At 40.0% G+C, this 7,579-nt stretch overlaps 1 protein-coding gene across 1 annotated transcript in view; it reads left to right on the top strand.

The window, feature by feature from the left end:
- Positions 1-1,196: 1,196 nt before the first annotated feature.
- Positions 1,197-7,579, top strand: part of phf21aa (PHD finger protein 21Aa) — an 81,882-nt gene continuing 75,499 nt past the window's right edge. Inside the window, 1 exon segment of the mRNA XM_051922510.1 lies at positions 1,197-1,503. The gene's annotated coding sequence lies outside the window, so the exon portion shown is untranslated.

Raw genomic sequence — 7,579 nt, 5'->3', positions numbered from 1 at the left:
AAGTGTGTTTCTGGCTTATAGCACAAAGAGACTCACATGAATTTATTCACTCGGTTTCCGTACCCGATCAGACCCAGGAGGATAGCGAGCAACAAGAATCTGACCTGACAATGTCAAGTACAAGCCTGCAAGAAGCAAAACTCGACTGTCCTGTCCATTGATCGGCCCTGGGCTTAAGTGTGATAAAAGGATTTGAAGTTTGCAAGAAAGGAAAGCAATACAAACTATGTCTAAGCCGTTGAATAATTGTGAGGCTAATTAAAGACCGTACATTGGACTATGGAATGCTTGTAAAACAGTCACACCCTAATTGTAACAGGTCCTTATCCTTAGTCCTCCTTATAGCTAGAGATGCACACCATACACACAAAAGCCGTTTGTGGTTCTCGTGGTTTGTGCGAGTGTGATCTGTGATGGACTGGACTGGCTTCCTACCCAGGGTTGGTTCGTACCGTGAGCCCATATTGCAAACTAGAACTGATATAAGTGGTTTCGGAAAATAGACGAAGGAATGAATAATTAGTTTCCAAAACATTACCGCATAAGAAAAAATGGACACAAACGCCGAACACTTTCGAATGGACGAATTGTGTAATAGTTTGGACACCTAAGTACTGTTCATGTAAAAAAGGCGTTACCTACAATAAGCCGAATAACAACTACACCCCAGCTGCTTAATTCATTCTTTTTAATAATGCATTAACATTGCTGGTTTAATGGTCAATGTAATATTTCTGAATTATTCTGTATTGGCCAAATAGCAGTTTTCCGGGGCTCTGATTCTAGTTACTTATAAAAAGATTTTTTCCCCTCCGCGATTCCCGAGTAAGTGCTGAGCGAGCGGCTTAGCTCGGCACGGTTCGGTGACGCTCGGCTCGGCGCACCGAGTTGCACGGAGTTACTTCACTACAGATGAGTTTCACTCAGTTTACATCCGGGTTTTTTCCCTAGGCAATGGGGGACGCAGCACCGCCGTTCCTTAGGCAAAGTGAAATAAATTCGCCGCACCGTCACACAAACTAGTGCACTCCGCTAAACAGCCCAGAAAGCCCCATTTGGCACAGAAAGACGCACACCACTTCTCCAGACGCCACATGAGTTTCCGAAATGGGCTGTTTCACTGGTTCCGGTTCCGATCCGCAGCTCGGCCTTGTTGTTTCAGCCCAACCCCCCTCCCCGTTCACTTATTCTAGAGCTCCCTCTTCCTGCGCGGAGTGATCGGCAGCGTGCGCAGGCCAGGGTGAATGAGATTGAAGAAGAGTTCTTGTTTTGTATCTCAGTTTCTCTCTTTTTTTCCAAGACAAATTACAAGAAAATAAATTAAACAAAAAGAAGAGAAAGGAGAGTCCCCTTCCTCCCTGGAGGGGATGCGAGGCGGCCTGCCGAGTGCAAGCGAATCCGTGCGAGCGAGGCCGGGGCAGCTGGAGAGCGGAGTGTTTGTAAATATTTCTTTTCAGTAAGAATTTGAGCGAGAGGAGCGGAACGGAGCGGAGAGGAGAGGAGGTGAGTGAGCGAGAGAGCGAGGGGACGGCCGCATCCCGGACTCGGCGCTCACTCCGCGACGGGCGCAACTTTTGTTGCAGGTTTTCCGAGGCGTCGTGCCTGGCTCGGCCACTTTTGTGTGGCAGCGCGGAGTTGAGCGGCGTTCGTCCGCGCGCCTGCGTCTCCTTGTTTTGGCTCTGCCGAGGGGGGGGGGGGGGGGGGGGGAGGGGCGCGGGCGGCGCAGGGTCCGGCTCGGGAGGTGGCGATGCGGTCCGGGTGGGTGAGAGAGGGAGGGGAGAGGGCGAACCAACGCAACTTCGTTGCGGCTCATCACCAACTTGCTTTGTGCGCCTCTGTAGTTGGGCCACAAGGAGGCTGCCAGTCTTTCTCGCCAACTTGTACAAGTGCCAGATGTGGCCCACCTGCCGCACGTAGGCGCGCGAGAAAGGCGCTATGAAAGGCTCCCAGGGTAGGATGTTCTGTTTGAAACGGCAGTCTGATTGCTATAAACGATATTGGTAAGGGGGCCCGTGTGCATGGAAGTGCATCTTATCATCGATCGCATACAACCAAGCGCGTGGGGCATCCCCATGGTAGTGCCCGTGCCATCTAGAAGTTTCCGGTTGACCCACTGATGAGGGTACCATAAGTATGTTTTAAAGCACATTTTGCAAGTGGCACAGCAATCTAGTTTGTTACAGGGGGTGGTATTGTCATTGCCCCCTTTGGTCAGTGTGTCACCTGAATGGGTGGAGGGCCCATGCAAATAGTAGAGATCTACTTAAGTGTCACTAACTACAGTGCCTGACAGTTGTTAGATGGGGGTGGGTCAACAGTAATCCTACTGGACAGTAAAGTGCCTCCCAGTGTGCTAGGGATGTTCTGATGCTATTGCAAGAATGATGTACTGTTTACATCATATGATGCAGGCCAGGAGGTGGCAGCATCCTAAAAATCTTAACTTTATTCTTGGCCTGCCACCCTTTTGTTTTAAGCATGGCACTCTACCTTAAATCCTACACCAGGCAAGTTTTACATGGGCTATTGAGTCAGTTGTTTTTGTTTTATTGTCAGTGTCTTAGATTTTTAATTGTCTGCCTATGTCCGTGCCCGTATCTAAAGGAGGTAGAATTATGGGCATGCGTCATCCGTGGGATGGCAACATTATTCTAATGCTTTTTTGATTACAGCTTATCACTGTTGAGTTTGCTGCTTGTGCCATTGGTCTGTTGCAGTTACTTATGTCTTAGACTTTTGTGTTATACTGTCTTCTAAAATTCATTTCTTTACATAACTTAACAGCAATATTTCTGTTGAAGAGCCTGACTTGGGGTAGGGGTGTGGGGGTCATTTTAATATAATGGTGTATATCTCGTGGTAGGGAATTGCTACATTTTGTACTTATTCAGAATTGTTTTGTTCATGTTCTGCTCTCTTTGAATGGTGCCCTTGTATGTAAAAGAACTTCAAAAATTAATGTGATATTTGGAAAAACCAATAAACACTTTCCTAATGTAAACTGAATGTGTGCATCTGTATTCACTTGTCTCTAGATGGCAGCACAAGTGCAGAAAAGCATGCTTTTTATTTCTTGATGATGTGACCAGGTGCCTTGTGGCATCTATGACACATTTTTCCAGTCACTGGTCAGGGAGCATATAAGTCTCATTTTTTTTAAGCAGGTGTTTCAAATGCAGAATTGCTTGGTGTATAATAGACATAACACAGAAAAGTTGGTCTGTTTCAACAAAACTAGCACACTTGCTATATTTATGAAAAGAATAACAGCCTAACTGTAAACCTCATCATATGACAAAGCTGCATCCAGCATAATATCAGATTTGTTATTTAGCTGTAAAGAATGTTTTTGCACACCCATCTGTGAGGGTATAAATATCACTGATCGATGATACACACCATCTTATAGAATGCTAGAGAGAGAAATGACACCTATGTCAGTGGAATAGTAAACCATGAATGAAAATGCCAAGAAGCAGGTGTGGGATTGAGTAGACTGTGTCTGACAGTTTTAAGAGACTGAAAAACTCATTGAGCTGTGAACCAGAAAGAATACTTTGTTTGCTCTGTAAAACTATCACTATAAAAGTCAGTTTGGGGTAAAAGAAGTAGCATATCAGAAGATCTTTTTAATTTGGTGTTTATTAAATATGTACTAAATATGTTTGTGAATACTGTTCAGAAAGCTCAGTTTACCATTCACATAAATAAAAAAGTAGCCATAATAACAGAAGTATTGCTGTCAACAAACATTTGTTATAGAGCTAATTTCATGGATAGCTCAGTCACAAGGAGGTATATGACCACTTCACTGCTGTGTTCATCAAACTTGCTTATACATAGTACATTTCATGCTGTTCTGGACTGATTGCCCATTTACAGTCGCATACAGTGGTACGGCTAATTATGTCTCTCCTTAGTTCAAGTATACTTTCACTGCATGCTTAAAGCAATCCAATTTCATACAAGGGACTATCCACTGCGTTTTTCTGGCACTGAATCCTTGTTAGTGAAGTGTGGGTCTGCTCTTTTTTTTTTTTTTTTTTTTAAATAGAGCTACCCAGTCTAAACACCTATAAATACAACTTGGCTCAAAATGCACACTTGAGGGAATTTTCTAAAGTATATGTAGCCAAGCCATTTTTATGGTGAATTTAATTAAAAAATAATCTTCCCTTTCAAGGTTTTAAAAGAACTTTAACCATGCTCAATGTTAACCAACCCCAATGAAGAATACATTAAAAATGCACATATATTCTTAGAATTAGTGTAAAATATCCTTAATATTAAGGTTACCAACAATATTAAAAAAGTGTAAAAAGTCAAAGCACGATAACAAAATTACTTGATTTACTTCAAATTACTCAAATTACTTCAATTTCCCATCACTGTGCATTAACAAAATTGAGCTTGTAGTACCCCTTAATTTTGTTGGCTGTGAGAGACTGAGATCACATACTACTGGAATTATTCAGTCAGTCGGTGGTAAAAGTCTATTCCTAAAATCTGTTTGTGTTGTATTGCTGTTGTCACTTTTCACAATGATATACTTGTTCTTTTATGCCAGGAGGAGGGTAGTTTGATGTGCACAAGTTCACAATTTCTTCACAATTAAAATGGTTGTATTACCATACATGTTTCTTTTACATTTTGAATTTAAACTTGATAAATGGGTTAGAAAATTGATGTGCGGGTGCATTCATAGATCTTACTTTTTAAAATGCTTTTGTCTCTTGTCACAATATTTTGCATGTGCTAAGGGGGCTGGTGACTTTAAATTTGGCTAAGATGTGACTATTGTAAACTGGTGTTGCTGGGTCCACAATTAATGTATTCAAGTACCTGAATGTAAAGGCAGAGAACTGGGATGCAGTGCAAGTTTGTCATATTTTTCCTGTACCTAGAAATATGTGCTTGTTAGTTCAGGTAATGAACTGGAATTTGACCTTATTGTACCATCACATTCATATTAATAAATGTAAACGTGTGATAATACACTAATTTTAAAGTTAAATATTTTAACTTTCGTTTTTGCTTTTGAAATGTGTGATTGTTTCAGAATGGAGTGTTCCTTTACTGTCTAGAGGGGGATGTTTGGACATCCTGCCAAGTTTTATGTATTTTTCTTTTCAGCGTCACTCTTTATGACAGTTGTTCATTTTATAGTAAGACTTAATCCTTGTGTGAAGTGTCATTTAAGACAATTGGAGTGGTATGGAGGTGTACCTCACAGATACATGGTGGTTTTCATTGCCAAGTGAATATGTTTTGTAGTTCCATTATTGTTTAGGCATTTTTGTTTATTCTATGTAATCGAAGACTACGAGAAGTACTGTGTGTGCCATCCATACTATATGACCTAAATGAGACAGAAATATCTTTAATAAATTCCACTTTTATTACTTTTTGTTCTTTGTTTTCTTCATGTGGTACTAACACTCAGCAGTAAAAGACTGTTTGCAGCATCAGCACTGCAGAATGTTTTCAGATGTCCTCGCTTGTGCTTTTGCACATTAAGCAAATTTGTGCTGCATTTTTGATCACTACATTTCTTAAGCAAAGAGCAGGGAGGTCGGCTAACCGATTAATTAAAGGCATTTAAATTACAAATAGGTCTCTGTTGGTGTGCAGGTTTCATTATTAGACAAGTACCATTAGTTTTTCAGTATTCACTGCTGTGCTCAGATGAAAAGTACAGACTGTCCAAAACCACTGGACTTTATAGTTTGATGGAAGGGCGATTGTTGACTTTTGCGCAAGAATTACTTTAATTTTGTGCAAAGGGCAGCACAAACCCAGCTCAAAATGTAGTGCTTCCATTTTAGTGTGTTTTTGTAGCCAATTTCTTTACTTAGAGCTGGAAGTAAACAAGCCTCTACACTGCACAAACATTTTAATAAAGCGGTATCCTCTAGTAGCTAGCATGCATTACTAATAACATTTCCCATCGGGATTAATAAAGTATCTATCTATCTATCTATCTATCTATCTATCTATCTATCTATCTATCTATCTATCTATCTATCTAATACGCCCTCCCCACCCTTCCACTGTAACATTAAGCACAGGATATATCAATAAAGAACTGTGTTGGAAACATTCTACAAGCATTCTTTTTTTCCAGTGCATTTTTCCCAGCATGGTTTACAAATTTCAAACAACTGGCATCAAATAAACAGGAAACAATATGAGTTTTAACTATATATATATATATATATATATATATATATATATATATATATAACCACCCATACAATCGGATTGTGATTCAGACTATGAATGCCATGAATGTAATTACCCCGATCTACATGCTGTCAAATAAACGAACCACACGCCATGGCGCAACGTTAGGGGCTTCGCCTCTAGCGCTGACATCCGAGGTTCGATTCCCGAGAGGGAGTGCAGTGAGTGTATACGCCTGATGAGCCCAGAATTAGGGTGAAACACGTGTCGCGTACTCTTTGCATTATTTGATAGTAAACTATTTCAACCATTCTATGATCTGCATCTCGCAACTGAAAGAGGGCACCGTGGCGGATGTTAGCCAACTTGCTGACCAACCACAAGCGTTACCTGGTAGGTAACCACCCATACAATCAGATTGTGATTCAGACTACGAATGCCGTGAATATATATATATATATATATATATTATATATATATTCATCAATTTACTGTATCCTCTAATCCAACTGTAAAGTTTCAGGAAGCCAGTCCCTATACCCTTAATCTGTTTTGTATCAGTGCTAATCACTCTTTTGTAGTGCCACCCTATACCAGGACTGACCCCGGTATATGTGATATATACACACATGCATAAATGGCCATAACTTAATTCAGTTCCAGGCCTTTGAGTGTCTTTATTGTAGAGGAACACATGAGCTGAATAGCTGAAATAAGTCCTTATTTTTCCTTTCACTGTTTAAATAACTGCCACCTAATTAAACATGGTGTTATTTTCTGTTTTTATCTTTGTTGGGTCATTCCAAATGTTAATTTTTAGGAATTAAACCACTGTTTATACATTTATATACACATGCATTAATGTTTTCCTGGCCTGATATTGAGAGTTTGCTTTGTTATTTTCTTGGATTAGGTATTAAAGCCATTTCTTATAATTATGCATCCATGTAGAAATGACAAAAAATTACCCATACCTGTTTGGCATTCATTGTTTGCATCCATGTCTGCTCTGGCCTTTGTTTAAATGTCACTATTTGAATACAGTAAAGGAAGATGATTCTTCTGAAAAAGTTGATTAAAAAGAAGAAAACAATAGATATCCCAGGGTATTAAAAGCTATGACAAAGCATTTAAATCTTAATAAATTACTTAAATCATATAATCCACAATCTTTTTGACAATAGATTGACAGTAGAAAAAAGGCCAACTAATCAGGCAGCAAGTTTAATTAAAAGCAAGAATTAGATAGCAGTTATGACATTCATTGGAACATAAACCAGCACCTTTAGGGTTCTCCAGACTGCATTTGGGAAAGACTGCTTTACATCATTCTCAAGTGAATCGTCTTTTAAAGCCATATCATTAAGCATTGCTGTGAGTGACATTTTCTTGATAT

Source organism: Erpetoichthys calabaricus, chromosome 2 (assembly GCF_900747795.2).
Source record: "Erpetoichthys calabaricus chromosome 2, fErpCal1.3, whole genome shotgun sequence".
NCBI lineage: Eukaryota > Metazoa > Chordata > Cladistia > Polypteriformes > Polypteridae > Erpetoichthys > Erpetoichthys calabaricus.
The sequence above is the reverse complement of the archived record's forward strand: the minus strand, read 5'-3'. Positions and strand labels throughout refer to the sequence as shown.